This window comes from Triticum urartu, chromosome 6A, assembly GCF_056163025.1.
Source record: "Triticum urartu cultivar PI428250 chromosome 6A, HENAU_Tu73, whole genome shotgun sequence".
NCBI lineage: Eukaryota > Viridiplantae > Streptophyta > Magnoliopsida > Poales > Poaceae > Triticum > Triticum urartu.
In genome coordinates, this window is record NC_141878.1 from 464,987,862 (window position 1) to 465,008,437 (window position 20,576).

Below are 20,576 nucleotides of genomic sequence, written 5' to 3' on the forward strand. Positions count from 1 at the left end.
CTAATGCTGGAAAAGCACAAATAGTTTAAAAGTGCCAAAAAGCTTGGAAAACCAAGAAACGTCAGTAAAAACATGACGTCCGAACAAGATCAAGTGTTCGGTGCCAATCCGAAAATTGGTCTTAGAAAAAACAAGTGCTTTTGTCGTCCTTTAACATGACACATCCTATCTCAAGACTTCGAGCGGGTCAGCCTACGGCTTCAACCTCCTATCCCGAGGGCGGAGTACTTCTTATTAGGCCAGTTTAGCAAACTAAACTCTAGCGGCTTTGAGAGAGAAATTAGGCTCCCCGGCTAGTGACCGCACACTCGCATCGAAAAAAGGAGTGATAAATAATAATAAAACTTTGCAACGACTAAGAAGAAGAACACTTATTATAAAATGGCTCAAATAAACTTAAGAGCCCCCAAGTGACTTGGGTAGAAGAATGATTGCATGTACCGAAGTACTTATATCATATCTATGTTCAACCGAACTTCAAAAGCGTCTTAACCGACCATCAACTTCTCCCTCTTCGGTCAAGGACCGAAAAGTGTTATGTACTCCATCGGTCGAGAATATCGACGGTGTTTCCAATAACTAGGCAATCAGGCCATAAGGCTGTAACAGACAAAGCGCGCTCAGGGAACTTATGCTATATTACCGTGAAGTGTAAGAAGCATCTTCGAAGAAAATAGTACCCCCACCGATACCTTTCTTCAGTGCTCATTGTTATTATGAGACTTGTGCAATAGATTTTTTGTACTCATGAGTTCCGTTGTGTGCCGACCATCATTGAATAACTATAAGAGCGCTAGCTTTCGGCTTCACCCAGTCTGAGGTCCGGCTCGGGTGACCCGATCGTGACAATCGCAGAGGTGCTCCCTTTACTCCCTAGCCGAACAATCGGGAACATAGGGGTAAACACAGGAGCGAGGCAACCCAGCTTGCAAATCTCTTAAGTCAATGTGGTGCATATTGTGGCGTAATACACGAACAAGGAACGGAGCCGTACAAGTATAATCATATGCAACAGGAAAAGCTTCATAAAGGAAGCCCCCAAGTAAACGGGGTATTTGCATTTATGCGTCACAAACAAAGTTTGGACAAGGAAATTTTTTAGAAGCAACTTTTTTCCGAAAAAGTATAATGCTTGGTCGAACCGAACGCAAGTTAGAAATTTAAAACTTTGAGCATGAAGGCAACTTAGCTGGTTAATGTGTTCGGTATTGATGACGCGGTCCGAGCTTGATGCGGGACAAGGTGCCATCCCCCAAGCCAGTCCCGAGGTGGCGGAGCAAAGAGCTCGGCACTCCGAAGTGGTGACATAGCATGGTCAATGCAGGGCGGCAGAGTGATGCCGAAGTCCCCGGCATGGGGTAATGAAGTGTTGACGAAGCCCCCCGTCCAGCCGAGGTGACGCCAAAGGATATAGTCCGGCTGGATCATTTTCCTGTGGCACATAAAATAGTGCAAACCGGAGATAATAGTAATAATGATAGTTAAAAAAATGTTGCATAATAAATAATTTATGCAAAGTGAGGAATAGAAGAAATATGGCCTGGCGCCGAAGTCAATGTCGATGCAGGGCGTCGGCGTGATGTAGTAAAGGTGTGGCAAAGCCTGAATTCACAGGTCGGTCCGAGATCCGTATGCGGTGTTCACCGGACTATGTACGGAAACTGATCGAACCACCACGCGACCGCCGTTAATGCGGTCACCATTTGATAGACCTGTGTACATATCATGGACAAACCAGAGTAATAATTCCTTAGGAAAAAATGAACCCAAACAAGCAAAAAATACTGGGATTAATAGCACCTGGTTTATTTATTGTAGCAATTCGAAGGAAGGTGATTCCCAAAATTGGGACTCGCTCCGCACACCCATTGCCTGATGGGCGATAAAACGACGGCATGGCAATTCTGGTAAAGATTGACTCGCCGAGGCAAAGCCCTCGGCCCAGCTAACGTGACGGAGCTGGTCGGCTAGTGACGCCGAAGTGTTCGGAGTAGGTTGATGAAGAGATGGTGAAGCCCCCGGTCCAGCCGAGATGTCGAAGCCTCGACGTCAGCCGATGAGTCGAAGTAGGTCAGCATGATGGACACCAGCTTGAAGAAGCAATAGTGCGGCCCTGTTGATGCAGGTCGTGACGTGGTCGATGCCGGCTTGGTGAAGCGACTGTGCGGCAATGCCGGTATACCCACTCCGTGTAATCCATGGGGCGGCGATGTTGATGATGATTTATCCTTCGCGATGCTGGACTCTTGTTCGGCTTGCCGAGATGATGATCCGAAGAAGTTGAGCTCGGCTAAAGTGACGACGTGTCTAGCGCAGGTCGGCAGCCGTGGAGTAATATTGCAGGACTGGTTTGACACCAGCATGATGTTGAAGATAATGTTTAAAAGATCTTAAAGTTAGTGGGATGTGTTCGGGAACAAAACACAATACCCCATACAAAACTTCCTTCAAAAGGGATGTCCGAAAGCCTGTTCATAAAAAAGATGAACTCGGGTCGGATTCGTTTTCGCGCAGAAAACAGATCCGAAAAGTGATGCACTAATCATAAGGTTCCCGGAGTTTGGACGGTCAGATCGAGCCGAAATTTTGAGAGGTGTTAGGTATAGGAATTCCGCAGCCGATCAACGGTTGGATCTTCCAAAGGACGTCCGAGCTAGAAGCTGGACACCATGCCCTAAACTCATCCAAATTCCCATCCAGATTTGACAGGGCCCCGGTATATCGTGGATTGCCAGAGATTCCTCCATTGGAACTTGACAAAATTTTCCAGGGTTGTTATAGACTCAATTCCGCACAATTCCACCAAAGCGATCGTCAAAGCGATACTCGAGGAGGTGGTGGTGGCAGATACGAGTTCGCTGTCCAGAAAAACAGCACGGTCGCTTGAGGGCAATGTTGACGTTGAGCCCCCGAGCTCCATAGATGATTCCTCCGTGATCTTGATAGAGATCGGAGTTGATGTTTGATGAAGGCCCTCGTCCGGACATGGTGATCCGAACACGGGGCGCAATTCTTGGTCGAACCAAGGTGACCAGTCGAGCTGGTGACGAAGATGCCGAAGTCGAAGTTGATCTGCAGGCGAGCCATCGATCCTTTTGTCGATCACACAGCGGAACTCTAAATGAAAGCACCAATGTCGGTGTCAAAACCGGCGGATCTCGGGTAGGGGGTCCCAAACTGTGCGTCTAGGCGGATGGTAACAGGAGACAAGGGACACAATATTTTACCCAGGTTCGGGCCCTCTTGATGGAGGTAAAACCCTACGTCCTACTCGATTAATATTGATGATATGGGTAGTACAAGAGTAGATCTACCACGAGATCAAGGAGGCTAAACCCTAGAAGCTAGCCTATGGTATGATTGTTGTATATATTGTATATCTATCGACTAGCCTAGCCTCGGTTTATATAATGCACCGGAGGCCTAGGATAACAAGAGTCCTAGCCGAATACGCCGGTGGGGAGAAGTCCTTGTCTTGATCCCCAAGTCTTGTGGAATCTTCCTTGTATGCGGTAGCCGTCCGAACTGGCCCATGAGTATACGGCCACGGGGTTCCTCGGCCCAATCTAATAGATCGGGAGACGACGTGGTGAGTACCCCCTAGTCCAGGACACCGCCAGGATGCCTTCCGGGGCATCCCCAAGCTTAGATGCTTGAGTCTCTTGAATGTTTACTTGGGGTTCCTCGGGCTTCCCCAAGCTTGAGCTCTTGCCTCTCTTCCTTCTTCTCACATCGAGACCTTCTCGGTCATCGAACACTTCATCCACACAAAACTTCAACAAAAAACTCGGTAAGATCCGTTAGTATAATAAAGCAAATCACTACTCTAAGTACTGTTACAAAGCAATTCATATTTTGTTTTTGCATTGTGTCTACTGTAATATAACTTTTTCATGGCTAAATCCACTGATAAGAATCGATAGTTTCATCAAAACAAGCAAACTATGCATCAAAAACAGAATCTGTCTAAAACAGAACAGTCTGTAATAATCTGAACATTCACCATACTTATGATACTTGCAAAATTCTACCAAAATTAGGAAAAATAAAGAATATGTATAGGAAGACAGTGCAAAAAGAATCAGAACCATTTGTCATTCCATCAAAAAATGTAAAATATCGCACTACAACCAAAGTTTCTGTCCTGCACCGTACAAACCATCAAGCAAATGTAAACATCCTAAAGGCAAACCTTGGCACATTATTTTTATAATACAATGGAATTGTACAAGGGGATAATTATTTTTATTGAAAAGTTTCTGTAATCAAGATTCACAAAGTTTCCATGAGCATGAATAAAGTTCAAGGCTAGCTCCCACTTCAACAATGCTTGTCTTTCTCACTTTCGCTTTCCTTTTTGAAAAAGTTTTGGGTTCCCCTCTTTATTTTTGTTGTTTTTAAACTATATGAAAGCACTCAACAGAAATAAATGACTCTCTAAAACTTTCGGGTTGTCTCCCTAGCAACGCTTTCTTTAAAGCCATTAAGCTAGGCATATAGTGCTCAAGTAATGGATCCACCCGGATCCCAAGGTATATCAAAGCCAATTTTAATTAACAATGATTTGTAATTTAGTGGTGAGAACAAGGTAACATATGTCATGTAATTACGAAGTAAAGGCCTATGCATCGCCATGTCATAAAAGAACAATTCATGCACACAAATTAAAGGCCAATGCATAGTATAAACAGTTTCTTGAAATTTTATCATATTGGAAACATAGAGAGGTGGAGATATAGTTCCTCTATCATAATAATTGCAAGTAGGATCAGCAAGCACATGCATATTATATTCATAAAAATCATCATGTGCAACGGTAAAAGGCAACCCGTCAATATATTCCTTAATAAGAGCAAATTTCTCCGATATAGTGTAGTCGGGAGAATTCAAAAAGATAATAGGACTATCATGTGTGGGTGCAATAGCAACAATTTCATGTTTAACATAAGGAACTATAGCAAGTTCATCTCCATAAGCATAATTCATATTGACATCTTGGCCACAAGCATAGCAAGCATCATCAAAAAGGGATATTTCAAAAGAATCAACGGGATCATAACAATCATCATAGCAATCGTCCTTTGGTAAGCAAGAAGGGAAATTAAACAATGTATGAGTTGAAGAGTTACTATCATTAGAAGGTGGGCACGGGTAGCTAATCCGCTCTTCCTCCTTTTGTTCTTTGCTCTCCTCCTCATCTTTTTCATCCAATGAGCTCACAGTTTCATCAATTCCTTCTTCCATAGACTCCTAAGGTGCTCAAGTAATGAATCCACCCGGATCCCAAGGTATATCAAAGCCAATTTGAATTAGCAATGATTTGGCATTTAGTAGTGAGCACAAAGCAACATATATCAAGAAATGACGAAGTCTAACTCTCTTCCTATGCATCGGCATGTCATACAAGAACAATTCATGCACATCAAGTAAAGGTCAATGCATAGCATAAGAAGTTTCTTGCAATTTTATCGTGTTGGAAACATAGAGAGGCGAAGATGTAGTTCGTCTCTCATAATAATTGCAAGTAGGAGAAGCAAGCACATGCATATTATATCTATCAAAATCATCATGTGTAGTAGTAAAACGCAACCCATCAATATAATCCTTAATAAGGGCAAACTTCTCCGATATAGTGTAGTCGGGAGAATTCAAAAAGATAATAGGACTATCATGCATGGGTGTAATAGCAACAATTTCATGTTTAACATAAGGAACTATAGCAAGTTCATCTCCATAAATATAATTCATATTGGCATCTTGGCCACAAGCATAGAAAGCATCATCAAAAAGGGATATTTCAAAAGTATCAACGGGATCATAACAATCATCATAGCATTCATCCTTCGGTAAATTCAAAGGGAAATTAAACAATGTATGAGTCGAAGAGTTACTCTCATTAGAAGGTGGGCACGGGTATCTAATCTGCTCTTCCTCCTTTTGTTCTTCGCTCTCTTCATCATCTTTTTCATCCAATGAGCCCCTAGTTTCATCAATTCCTTCTTCCATAGACTCCTGCAAAATATTAGTCTCTTCTTGGAAAGCAGAGGAGTCCTCAATATATGGTTTAACATAGGCATTAGAAGCATAATTATCATAACAATATTTAAGTATGGCAAATTTTTCATATTTGTAAAGAGTAGCATCATACTTTCCAATCAAAGAAGCAATTTCATAAGCACCCTTAAAAGCAACAAAGTCTTCAATTTGTTGAACATCATAGTAACTATAAACACCATTAGCATAAGAGGATACGATTCCATTATCACTAAACAAACATTGGTAGGGAAGGTGTTTCTTAGGGTCTTCAGAACAACACGTATAATCATATATTTCACATAAATTCCAAGCATAGCATTGCAAACGATGAATTTGATCCAGTAAAGTTTTCCCCTTTTCAGATATTCGGTGTCGCACATAACAAGCATGCTCATCTAAATATTGCCCTCAACTATTCTAGTTGGAGTTTCAGCACGAGAACATAGGGATCGAAGATGATCCAAGTAATAAGCTTCAGCAGTGTGATAGATTTCGAGTGGTTCTTCAACCATTGGTTTAGTAGGTACAACTAATTTTTTTGGTATTTTGCGTTTCCTACCCATAACTAAAGATAGGAAACAACTTAGAATAGCAAATAAAAACTACTTAGTGATAAAGCAAACAAGCACACACGAGAATATTCACCCCACGCTATGACTCCCCGGCAATGGCGCCAGAAAAAGGTCTTGATAACCCATAAGTATAGGGGATCGCACCAGTTTTAGATAAGTAAGAGTGTTGAACCTAACGAGGAGCTAAAGGTAGAACAAATATTCCCTCAAGTTCTATCGACCACCGATACAACTCTACGCACGCTTGACGTTCGGTTTACCTAGAACAAGTATGAAACTAGAAGTACTTTGTAGGTGTTGTTGGATAGGTTTGCAAGATAATAAAGATTACGTAAATAAAAAGTAGGGGCTGTTGTAAGTAAAGAAGCAATAAACTAAATATAACGAGTGTGGAAAAGTGGTGGTAGGAGTTGCGAAATTGCCCCTAAGCAATTGACTACTTTACTAGACTGATAGCAAGTATTATGTGGGAGAGGCCACTGCTAGCATGTCATCCCTGACTTGGAATTCTATGCACTTATGATTGGAACTATTAGCAAGCATCCGCAACTACTAACGTTCATTAAGGTAAAACCCAACCATAGCATTAAGATATATTGGTCCCCCTTCAATCCCATATGCATCAATTTGTATGCTAGGTTGAAGCTTCTGTCACTCTTTCCCTCCAATACATAGTCCTATCAACGTACAACTAACCCTAGGGTGTGATCCATGCGCGCAATCATATGATGGGCACCAAAGGACAGCAACATAACCACAAGCAAATTAAATCAATCATAGGAATTCATCAACCACCGATAGGACAACGAAAAATCTACTCAGACATCATAGGATGACAACACATCATTGGATAATAATATGAAGCATAAAGCACCATGTTCAAGTAGAGGGTACAGCGGGTTGCGGGAGAGTGGACCGCTGTAGATAGAGGGGGAAGGTGATGGAAATGTTGGTGAAGATGGCGGAGGTGTTGGTGTAGATCACGGTGATGATGATGGCCCCCGGTAGCACTCCGGTGCCACTGGAAGCGAGGGGAGAGAGCCCCCCTCCTTCTTCTTCTTCCTTGACCTCCCCCCTAGATTGGAGAATGGTTTCCCCTCTGGTCCTTGGCCTCCATGGCACGGGAGGGGCGAGAGCACCTCCGAGATTGGATCTGTCTCTCTCTGTTTCTGCGTTCCCAGATTCTTCCCTTTCAACGTTTCTTATATTCCCAGAGATCCATAACTCCGATTGGGATGAAATTTTAACACGATCTCTATCCAGATATTAGCTTTCTTGCGGCGAAAGAAGGGCATCAACTGCCTTACGGGTGGCCCACGAGGGTCAGGGGCATGCCCAGGGGGGCAGGCGCGCCCCCTGCCTCGTGGCCACCTCGGGCACCGTCTCGCATGGATTTTTCTTCCCAAAAATCATATATATTCCAAAAAATCTCCGTCAGTTTTTATCCCGTTTGGACTCCGTTTGCCATGGATATTCTGCGAAACAAAAAAACATGCAACAAACAGGAACTGTCACTGGGCACTGGATCAATATGTTAGTCCCAAAAATAGTATAAAAAGTTGCCAAAAGTATATGAAAGTTGAAGAATATTGGCATGGAACAATAAAAAACTATAGATACGACGGAGACATATCACAACTCCAACGGCGTAGCTGAGTGCATGAAAAATGACCTATCACACCTTACTCCTCGTCTGAAAAGTCTGCAACATAATACGTTGCATCTCGAAAATGGGTCAGCACATGGAATATGCTGGCAATGTAACATAGGAGAGTAATGAACAGATAAAAGCTATCACTACATGCATATATGGCTGGTGGAGGCTGTATGGTTAATATGTTTGGTGAAAAAGCCACTTTTTTCCTACAAGAAAGGAATATATTTTATTTAACTATCATGGTAGTTGAATAATATTGAGACGGTTCCTCCAACTCAATCCCAATTAAAAGTAATTATCAACCCAACAAATTAATTTAGAGTGATGAGATCCATGTGATAATCCAAAAACTAGATACTCAAGATGTCCATAACCGGGGACACGGCTAACCATGATTACTTTATACACTCTGCAGAGGTTTGTGCACTTTTACCCACAAGACTCGATCTCCTCCGCTGGATTTCTCACACTACAGGGTGTTTGAGAAACGGATGACCAAGACACGATCTTTCAGAAGCATTTGCTCTCTACTCCGGGCGGACCGGTACACCTACAATCCCCTACATCTGCTAGTTCACCTATTAAAGAGCTTACGCAACTAACTCAACTATGCCAGAGCCCATAATGGCTTGTGGTTGCACATAGAAGTTTCTAGCATGAATAGTCTTATGATCCCTTTGAGCCTGGGTGGCGGACCGTCGGATGATCACACGGGTACTCCGGGATATCCTAGGACAACACTGGATTCTCCAGGTGCCCACAAGCAATCCACCCAGATGTGTATTAAAGTTGCCACCTTAAGTTGAACCATTAATTAACAACTCACATCTGTTATGGATACACTCAAACCCAATCCACGTCTACGAGCATAGCATGGCAATATAAGCATAACGTAGAAGTAAATCCCAAGGGTTTGATAACAAAACAGGTAATAGGTTCTACCTCATTATCTACTTCCCAGACCCACATGTTAATAGATCCTACTCATGCAATGTGTGAAGGTTGAAACTAATGCATAAAAACTGGGTGATAAAGGGTATGATCAAACTGTTACTTGCCTTGCTGACGATCTGAATATCCTAAAGACTCGTAGTAGCACACTTCGCACTCCGGGTGTTCAATCGCAAACAAACAATAGCATACATAAGCAATCAAGCAAGGATGCATGGGTAAATCTCAAATAAGTACATCTAACCAGAAAGTTCAACTGAAGAACTCCGGTTTGCAAAAAGAATCAAATCAAACGGAGCAGCGAAACTCAAACTGCGAAAAAACAAGATCTGATTACTAATCTGGACTAAAGTCAAATTTTATAGTACCAAAATCTTGTTCAAGTTGGTTAAACAGAAAGAGGGCTTCGAGACGAAGATCCAGGCGCTTGAATTGCCTGATTTCGATAAACGAGCAAAAAGATAAACTAAAATTAAGATCAGGGAAGAAATCGCGATCGAAAATAATCACGGAAAACCCTGGAAAAAGAAAAACTAACGAACAGGCTAACGAATGAGCGTTCGCTGTCTGTAACTAATTGATGAACGGCGTTCGTTAAAATGAACATACGGACGAACGTCCACAAAATAAATAAACTGAGAAAACCAAAAAAACCGATCTAATAAAAAAACTAGATCTAGGTTTACGAAAAACCAAACGGTTTTTCAAAAAAGACTGACCGTTACCTCGTAGAACGGGACGGCGGCGGCGCTGGCGGGGCTCGGCTAGGGTTTGGCTGCTCGGGCCTCGGCCTTTTAAGAGGCCGGCCGGGTCGGTGTCCCAGGCAGACACGGCCCGGTAAGGCGGTTCGTTTTTTAAATCCGACGCGCAAAAAAATGAAGAAAAGAAATACTAAACCGACTCCAAAAATCCTGAAATAAATTTTCACCGTCCTCTAAAAATACGCCGGACAAGGCGAACATTTATTTGGGCCTCTAATGCAATTTTGAAAAACGCATATTTTTCCTAATTCAAATAAAATAGCGATAAAACCCCAAATAAAAATACAAATTGATTTTAATATTTTCCTCCAAAATTTCATTTATTTTGGAGAAGTCATATTATCTCCTCTCATATAATTTTAATATGAAATATTTTTGGGGAGAAAAATAATTAAAACCAAAGTGATCCTTGTTTCAATATTTGATAAAACTCAAATATGAGAATCACAAAACGAAATGAAATAAAATATGATATGCATGAATGACCTATGTATAACATTCCAAATTGAAAATTTGGGATGTTACAAACCTACCCCCCTTAAGATGAATCTCGCCCTCGAGATTCAGGTTGGCTAGAAAATAGGTGTGGGTGGTCTTTGCGTAGATCATCCTCTCTTTCCCAAGTGGCTTCGTCCTCGGTATGGTGGCTCCACTAAACTTTGCAAAACTTGATAACCTTGCTGCGGGAAACTCAACTGGCAAATTCGAGAATCCTGACTGGTTTCTCCTCATATGTCAAATCACTGTCCAACTGAATTGCTTCCAGGGGCACAGTATCTCTCAAAGGAATATCGGCCATCTCGGCATGGCACTTCTTTAACTGGGAAACGTGAAACACATCATGAACTCCTGACAGTCCTTCAGGCAATTCCAACTTGTAGGCAACCTCTCCCATGCGCTCGAGAACACGGTACGGTCCTACAATTCTCGGGGCTAACTTTCCCTTAACTCCAAAACGCTTAACTCCTCGCAGAGGTCACACTCGCAGATATGCCCTGTATCCGATTTCAAAGACTACCTCCTTGCGTTTCGAGTCTGCATAACTCTTTTGTCTAGACTGAGCTACTTTCAGTCTATCTCGAATCAGCTTAACCTTCTCCTCGGACTCCTTTATCAAATCCGGTCCAAACAACTGGCGGTCTCCAACTTCATCCCACATCAACGGTGTTCGGCATCTTCTTCTGTACAGGGCTTCAAACGGTGCCATCTTCAAACTGGCCTGGTAGCTGTTGTTGTACGAGAACTCCGCGTAGGGTAAATTATCATCCCAACTAGACCCCTAGTCTAGCGCACAAGCTCTCAACATGTCCTCTAGAATCTAATTGACTCTCTCAGTCTGTCCATCTGTCTACGGGTGAAAAGCTGTACTGATAGAATCATATCCAGATTGACTGAACTTCCATGGTCAAGCGGTCCACTACTTTGGTATATGTGGTTTTTACTTTGGTCAAGCGGTCCACTACTACCCAGATAGAATCATATCCCGATTGGGTCCTGGGTAATCCGATGATAAAATCCATGCCAAGCTTATCCCACTTCCATTCGGGTATCGGCATAGGCTGTAGTAATCCTGCTGGCTTTTGATGGTCTGCCTTCACTCTCTGACATACATCACATACGGCTACATACTCGGCAATATACTTCTTCATTCCAGTCCACCAGAAACGCTCCTTCAAATCCAAATACATCTTAGTGTTTCCGGGGTGTACCGAGTATGGTGAGTCGTGAGCTTCCTGTAATATCCACTTCCTGATCTCGGCATTATTGGGCACAAAAATACGGTCCTCAAACCACAAGGTGTCGTGCTCATCCTCACGAAAACCTTTGGCTTTTCCTTCACTCATCTTCTCCTTTATCTCGACAATTTCTTTGTCATCCTTCTGGGCTTCTCGAATCTTTCCCAACAAGGTTGACTGAACTTCCATGGTTGTAACAAAACATTTGGGAACAATCTCTAAACGTAGCTCCCTGAAATCTTCTGCTAACTCCCTTGGCAAACCTCCTGTTACTAAGGTATTGGCATAACTCTTTCAGCTCAAAGCGTCTGCTACGACATTGGCCTTTCCCGGATGATAGTGTAACTTCATATCATAATCCTTTATAAGCTCCAACCATCTCCTTTGCCTGAGGTTCAACTCCTTCTGTGTAAAAATGTACTTCAAACTCTTATGATCCGTGTACACATCACAATGGTTCCTAATAAGAAAATGTCTTCAGGTATTGAGTGCATGTACTACGGCTGCCAACTCCAAGTCATGTGTGGCATAATTCAACTCATGCGGTCGAAGTTGTCGCGAGGCATATGAAACAACTCTTCCGTCTTGCATAAGTACTCCTCCAAGTCCTAAGCGAGAGGTGTAGCAATACACTTGGAAATCCTTGCGTATATCTGGCAGGATCAGCACTGGGGCTGTAGTCAAACGTTTCTTCAACTCCTGGAAACTTGCTTCACATTCCTCAGTCCAATGGAACTTGGTGTCCTTCTTCAACAACGTCGTCATAGGCTTCGCAATCTTAGAGAAATTTTCAATGATTCTCCAATAGTATCCCGTGAGTCCAAGAAAACTGTGGATCTCTCCAAATGAGGTGGGTGCCAACCACTCAGTGACCGACTGAACTTCTGTGGGGTCTACTTCTATACCTTCTCCTGATATAACATATCCAAGAAATCCAACTTCCTTCAACCAAAACTCACATTTGCTGAACTTGGCATACAACTGATGCTCCTTGAGTTTCTCGAGAACTAAGCGCAAATGCTCCTTGTGTTCCTCTTCATTATTTGAGTATACTAAAATATCATCATGAACACCATGACAAACTTATCCAAGAACTCCATGAACACCTTATTCATCATACTCATCAAAATAGGCAGGGGCGTTAGTCAATCTAAATGACATAACCGTATACTCATAAAGACCATACCTTGTGGTAAAAGCTATCTTAGGTATATCCTTTTCTCGAATCTTTAGCTGGTGGTAACCTAATCGCAGGTCAATCTTCAAAAACACTTTAGCTCCTTGCAGCTGGTCAAACAGATCATTGTTCATCGGCAGTGGGTACTTATTCTTGATTGTCACTTCATTCAACGCCCGATAATCAACAACCATTCTTAGAGATTTATCCTTCTTCTCAACCAATAGCACTGGGGCTCCCCATGGTGATGAACTCCGTCGGATGTAACCTTTCTCCAATAACTCCTTAATCTGTTTCTTGATCTCCTCCAGATCATTCGCGGGCATCCGGTATGGTCTCTTTGATATAGGCCCGGTGCCTGGCAACAGCTATATCAAAAACTCGATGTCTCGATCTGGCGGCATGCCTGGTAAGTCCTTTGGAAATACATCTAGGTAATCCTTCACAACAGGCACTTCCTCCTGAAAAATTCCCGTGAGAGAATGTACTTGGGTTCTCCTTGGCGCATGCCTGGATACATACTTGATCCTTTTTCCCTCCGGGGTAGTAAGCAGAATTGACTTACTGGGGCAATCGATGTTTCCTCCATACATCGACAGCCAATCCATTCCTAGTATCACATCTAATCCCTGCCACTCCAGAATTATCAAGTCAGAGGGGAAAACATGACTACCTATGGTTAATGGCATCTGAAAACATCCACTACTTGCCATATACTCGGCTTCGGGTGAGGTTACTAGCATAGGTGTCTTAAGAACTCTAGTGGGAAACTTATACTTATCCACAAATCCCCTTGATATGTATGAATGCGATGCACCAATATCAAAAAGAACGATTGCAGTAAATGACTTAACTAAAAACTTACCGATAACTGCATCTGGTTGCTCTTCAACCTCCTCCATGTTCACGTGGTTCACTTGTCCTTTGTTAAATGGATTGGGCTTCTTCCCAGAGCTCCCATTACCATTTCCGTTCTTCGCTTCAGGGCACTCCGTGGCATAGTGTCCACTCTTCCCGCACTTGAAACAAGTGACATGGCTTAGGTCCCTCTTGGCGGATGTGGCTGGATTGGAACGGTTCTGATTGCTGCTTGCTCCATTCCCATTCCCATTCCTTGGGCCATTATGATTATGGGAACTTCCTCCATTGTGAGTGAGGCCTCCATGGTTATGGATAAGCCCTCCCGAGTTCGGGGTAAAACGGGGCTTCTGCTGAGCTCCTGAATTGTACTTCCATTGTCCACATTTCCTCTTGCGGCTCTCTATCTGCTGATGCTTCCCTTCGATCATGAGAAATTTATCTACCAACTCCTGGTAGTTGTTAAATGTTGCCACCATTAACTGCATACTCATCTAATCATTCAGCCCTTCCATAAAATTCTCCCGCTTCGCGACATTTGTGGCCACATCATCTGGAGCATAGCGGGATAACTTACTAAACTCCTCCATGTACTGGCCTACAGTACGGTTCCCTTGGCGTAAGTTGCGAAACTCACGCTTCTTCATGCTCATAGCTACAGTGGATACGTGGGCTGTGCGGAATGCTTGCTGAAACTGCTCCCAGGTGACATTGGCTATAGGAAAAGTGGTTGTGTAATTCTCCCATCATGCGGCTACTGGTCCGTCCAATTGGTGTGTGGCAAAACGCACCTTCTCAGCATCTGTGCAGCCTGCCATGGTCAACTCCCTTCCAATCCTGCGCAGCCAATCATCAGCAACTATTGGCTCGGCGCTACTGGAAAACACCGGCGGCTGCAGCCTCAGAAAATGGGCTAAGTTGTCAACTGGTGGTGCTGGCGGTGGGTTGTTGTTGTTATTGTTATTGTTGCCTTGGTTCTGAACTAACAACTGCATCAAGGCATTCTGCTGCTGGATCAACTGAGTGAGCTCCGGTGGGAAAGCAAAACCGGGGTCACATCTCGGAGGCATCTGATGGGTTTAGAGGGAAGAGATTAGAATAGAATGAGGTCTAAAGAGAAAAAACTACCCATATGCACATGAGACAAACACAATCATATCATATCACTCAATCAATCAAGCAAGGGCATACAATCGGTCTAACTATTGTTACAGTGCCTGGACTACTAATATTTACATGGGGGGGGGTACTACTAATAGTATGGGGGTCTACTAGAAATTTTGATCAGTGTAAGACTCCATGATATCCGCTCTAGCTTCGTCTTCATAGTCATCATCACTACTATCCGGGTCAGAGTCGGTGTCGTCTATGATGATGTAGTCTTTAGAATGAATCTCCTTGGGTTCATTGTCTTCTCCTCCTGGCGCAGGGTCTCCCATAAGAACTCCTAGCTTCCTGGTCATGTCGTCATTCCTCTCCACAAGTATCATCATTTCCTCCTCATATCCATCGCGTGTAGACTTAAGCTCCTCTTCTAGCTCCATGATCCTGATCATCACCTTCTTCAAATCTATCATGCTTGCGCACATCTAGTTCTCCTGGTGACGAATATGATGGTTTAATTCTTGGATGAATGCTGCAATGGACCTGTCCTTCCTGGTGCTGATCATCTCCCATTGCTCATCTTAGTGCCCACATATCTGGTAGATAGTGTCCTTAAGCTCCTTGTGGTAAACTTCGCCGATGCGTCCTATAGCGATGTGGGCTGCCATATGATACGTCTCCAACGTATCTATAATTTTTGATTGCTCCATGCTATATTATCTACTATTTTGGATGTTTATGGGCTTTATTATACACTTTTATATCATTTTTGGGACTAACCTATTAACCCAGAGCCCAGTGCCAGTTTCTGATTTTACCCTGTTTTAGGGTTTCGAAGAAAAGGAAAATCAAACGGAGTCCAATTGACCTGAAACTTCATGGAACTCATTTTTGGAAGGAAAGAATCCCAGAAGACTTGGAGTGCACGTCAGGGGATCTACGAGGAGGCCACGAGGCAGGGGCGCGCCCACCCCCCCGGGTGCGCTCCACCCTCGTGGGCCCCTCGTGGCCCCCCTGACGTATTTCTTCCGCCTATATATATCTCCATATACCCTAAAACTTCCAGGGAACACAATAGATCGAGAGTTCCGCCACCAGAAGCCTTCGTAGCCACCGAAAGCCAATCTAGACACGTTTCGGCACCCTGCCGGAGGGGGAATCCTTCTCCGGTGGCCATCTTCATCATCCCGGTGCTCTCCATGATGAGGAGGGAGTAGTTCTCCCTCAGGGCTGAGGGTATGTACTAGTAGCTATGTGTTTAATCTCTCTCTCTCTCTCGTGTTCTTGAGGTGATACGATCCTGATGTATCGTGAGCTTTTCTATTATATTTGGATCCTATGATGTTTTCTCCCCCTCTACTCCCTTGTAATGGATTGAGCTTCCCCCTTTGAAGTTATATTATCGGATTGAGTCTTTAAAGATTTGAGAACACTTGATGTATGTCTTCCCGTGCATATCTGTGGTGACAATGGGACATGACGTGATTCACTTGATGTATGTTTTGGTGATCAACCTGCGGGTTCCGCCCATGAACCTATGCATAGGGGTTGGCACACGCTTTCGTGGTGATTCTCCGGTAGAAACTTTGGGGCACTCTTTGAGGTTCTATGTGTTGGTTGAATAGATGAATCTGAGATTGTGTGATGCATATCGTATAATCATACCCACGGATACTTGAGGTGACATTGTAGTATCTAGGTGACATTAGGGTTTTGGTTGATTTGTGTCTTAAGGTGTTATTCTAGTACGAACTCTAGGGCTGTTTGTGACACTTGTAGGAATAGCCCAACTGATTGATTGGAAAGAATAATTTTGAGGTGATTTTGTACCCTACCATAATATCTTTGTTTGTTCTCCGCTATTAGTGACTTTGGAGTGACTCTTTGTTGCATGTTGAGGGATAGTTATGTTATCCAATTATGTTAGTATTGTTGAGGGAACTTGCACTAGCGAAAGTATGAACCCTAGGCCTTGTTTCAACACATTGCAATACCGTTTATGCTCACTTTTATCATTAGTTACCTTGCTGTTTTTATATTTTCAGATTACAAAAACCATTATCTACTATCCATATTGCACTTGTATTACCATCTCTTCGCCGAACTAGTGCACATATACAATTTACCATTGTATTGGGTGTGTTGGGGACACAAGAGACTCTTTGTTATTTGGTTGCAGGGTTGCTTGAGAGAGACCATCTTCATACTACGCCTCCTACGGATTGATAAACCTTAGTTCATCCACTTGAGGGAAATTTTCTACTGTCCTACAAACCTCTGCACTTGGAGGCCCAGCAACGTCTACAAGAAGAAGGTTCTGTAGTAGACATCAAGCTCTTTTCTGGCGCCGTTGCCAGGGAGGTTAGCGCTTGAAGGTATATCTTTAGATCTTGCAATCGAGTCTTTTAGTTTCTTGTTTTATCACTAGTTTAGTTTATAAAAGAAAACTATAAAAAATGGAATTGAGTTTGTCTCATACGCTTCACCTTTTTAATATCTTTCATGAGTATGATGGAAAGGCTAATTGTGCTCAAGTGCTAGAAGAAGAAATCTATAAAATGTTTGGCACTAAATATGTGAATGATGAGCATGATTGCAATGTTGTTAGTACGAATTCTTTGAATATCCATGATACTAATGATGATTGCAATAGTTATGATGAAAATGTCTCCTATAAACATGTCAATTTTTGTGGAGTGCATTGGGTTTGTATGTACACACCAAATAGTGAAGATAGATATTGCAAGAGGCATAAGTATTCAGAAACTAAATTGTTGCAAGAAAGTCTTGATGATTGTGCTGAAAAATTCAATATTTTTTGTGCCCGTTGTGAACTTTGCAATGAACATGGTCATTTAAATCTCCAATGAAAATTATTTCATGACTGAATCGTATCCAAAAATTGTGATAATTTGATTACCCTTGAGCATCATAAAGAGCTTAGTCTTCTTTTGGGGTATGAGGAAATAAAACGTATAACCGAGGGTATTCCAAAGTTTAATCTTGATAGATTTCTTGATTTCGATCTAGAGAAGATTTATATGTATTGTGCGGTGAATTGTATTGAAAATCCTTATATTGCCAACTACATAAAGAAAACAAAACAAATAGAAGATGAAGAGAATACTAATGAAAGGGAAAAGACTTCCCAATATCCTCCTATTATTTCTTATGATGAATCAGGTAACGAGGAGGAGCCTCCTATTCAACCAATCTCATTAATAAGGAGCTCCATAAAGAGGATTGAACCCACACATGATGTGGTGAAGAAGAAGAAAAGGAAAAGGAAGAGAGGTAAAAAGGTACCTGAGGGAGTCCTGGATTAGGGGGTCTCGGACAGCCGGACTATATTCTTTGCCCGGACTGTTAGACTATGAAGATACAAGATTGAAGACTTCGTCTCGTGTCCGGATGGGACTCTACTTGGCGTGGAAGGCAAGCTAGGCAATACAGATATGTATATCTCCTCCTTTGTAACCGACCTTGTGTAACCCTTGCCCTCTCCGGTGTCTATATAAACCGGAGGGTTTTAGTCCGTAGGACAACAGACAATCATACCATAGGCTAGCTTCTAGGGTTTAGCCTCTCTGATCTCGTGGTAGATCTACTCTTGTACTACCCATATCATCAATATTAATCGAGCAGGACGTAGGGTTTTACCTCCATCGAGAGGGCCCAAACCTGGGTAAAACTTCGTGTCCCCTGTCTCCTGTTACCATCCGCCTAGACGCACAGTTCGGGACCCCCTACCTGAGATCCGCCGGTTTTGACATCGACATTGGTACTTTCATTGAGAGTTCGTCTGTGCCGTCGCCAGAAGGAAGGATGTCTCGTCTCGTCTTTATATACGGTACTACTTTCGGGGGAGCTTTGGCTGTCGGCCAAACTCTCCGGCTAGGTGGTTTCATCATGACCGCCTGTTCGGCCGTCGCGCCGACGATGACTTCTCGAGTCATCGAAAACAGCCTCCACGTCAAATCGGCAGTCGCCGAACAGATGGATCCAATGGAGCTCGCCTCCTTAAACGAGCTCTTAGATCGCATTGCTGCCTTGGGAGTCGCTACGGACTATGATCGGATTGGGCTTAAACTCGATCAAAGGGAGATTAACTCTCCACCGGTCACCCATCATATTGGAGTGGTGGAGGAACAATGCAGCGACCTTTCCTCCATCTTGAGGACCAACTATGTCCGGATTCCCGAGGTCTCTGAGCCGAACGCCCGTTCATGGGAGGACAACATCCAATCCCTGAACTTAGAGTCAAGCAGCGGGCCAGGATTATCGGGTCACACCCCGGAACCGGAACTTCCAAAATTGGAAATTCCTCAGCCCCTGGATCCCAGATCAGGTGAGGGTTCGGATTCAATTCCACCCACCCACCCAAACATAAGCGATCTTTCCCACATCAGGCAAGATCCCCATGAAACAGTACATCACTATTGGGCCAGATTCCTTCTTGCGATGAACAAGGTTAAGGACTGTCACGAGGAAGACACAATCCTATTTTTCTGCAATAATTGCATGGACAAGGGAATCCTTAACGCCATAAATCGCCGTGAGATAACACGCTTCGCTGACTTGGCGTCCATAGTACGAAAGTACTGTGTGATGGAAAGTGCCTAGAAAACCGAAATAAACTTTTGGGATAATCCAACCCTGAATACAAACCCAGTCCGAAACAAAAGGGTGCATTATCACAATACACCCGGTTCAACTACCAAAAAGCAAAAACCCTCTACAGGGTATGGAACCTTACTGGAGGGATGGCTCAACGGACCCTGCAAAATTCATAGCACATCGGATACAATACCAATGCACATCCTTAGAGCATGTTGGATACTCCGGCAGGTGGCCAAAAGTGGTGAGGATCTTCTTCTCCCAAATACCACAGAGCAACATCCCGTGGATAAAAGTATGGTGTTAACGGTCTTTGAGACCTTCGCGTCAAATAATAGACGCAAGCGAACACTCTGCAGCATGGCCGAAATCTGCCACGTAGCAGCAATAAATCCATGGAGTGTCACGGCTATTACCTTCAATGCCAGTGACGAACCTAAATTACGAACAGCCCGAGCACCAGCCGCACTGGTCCTCAGTCCAATCGTGGACGGATTTTGATTCACCAAAGTACTCATGGACGGCGGCAGCGGATTAAACCTCATCTACGAGGAAACTCTTCAAAAGATGGAAATAGACTAGAACCGCATTGAGCAAAGTAGCACAACCTTTAGAGGAATCATCCCTAGTCGGGAAGCACGCTGTGCTGGGAAAATCACACTAGATGTGGTATCCGACATGCTGGATAATTACAGGTCCGAAGAAATTACATTCCAAGTGGCCCCGGTCACCAGTGGTTATCATGCTCTTTTAGGACAGGAGGCATTCACAATCTTCCAAGCCATACCTCATTACAGGTACATGAAGCTCAAAATGCCCGGGCCCAACGGAATCATCACTCTCGCCAGTGATCCGGACACAGCACTCCGCACCGAAAACAAAACAGCCGCATTGTGCCCTCGAGGCATTATCTGAAGCCATCTCGGCTGAGGAATTAACCACGCTATGCTCCAGAGTGGACAGGGACGACGTGATACTCGACAAGAGATCCAAGTCCACCTCTTTTAAACCAACGGATGAAATAGTCAAATTCCAAGTCCACCCAATGGACCCTACAAAAACAGCCTCCATCGGGGCACAGTTAAGCCCCGCTGTGGACGCCACACT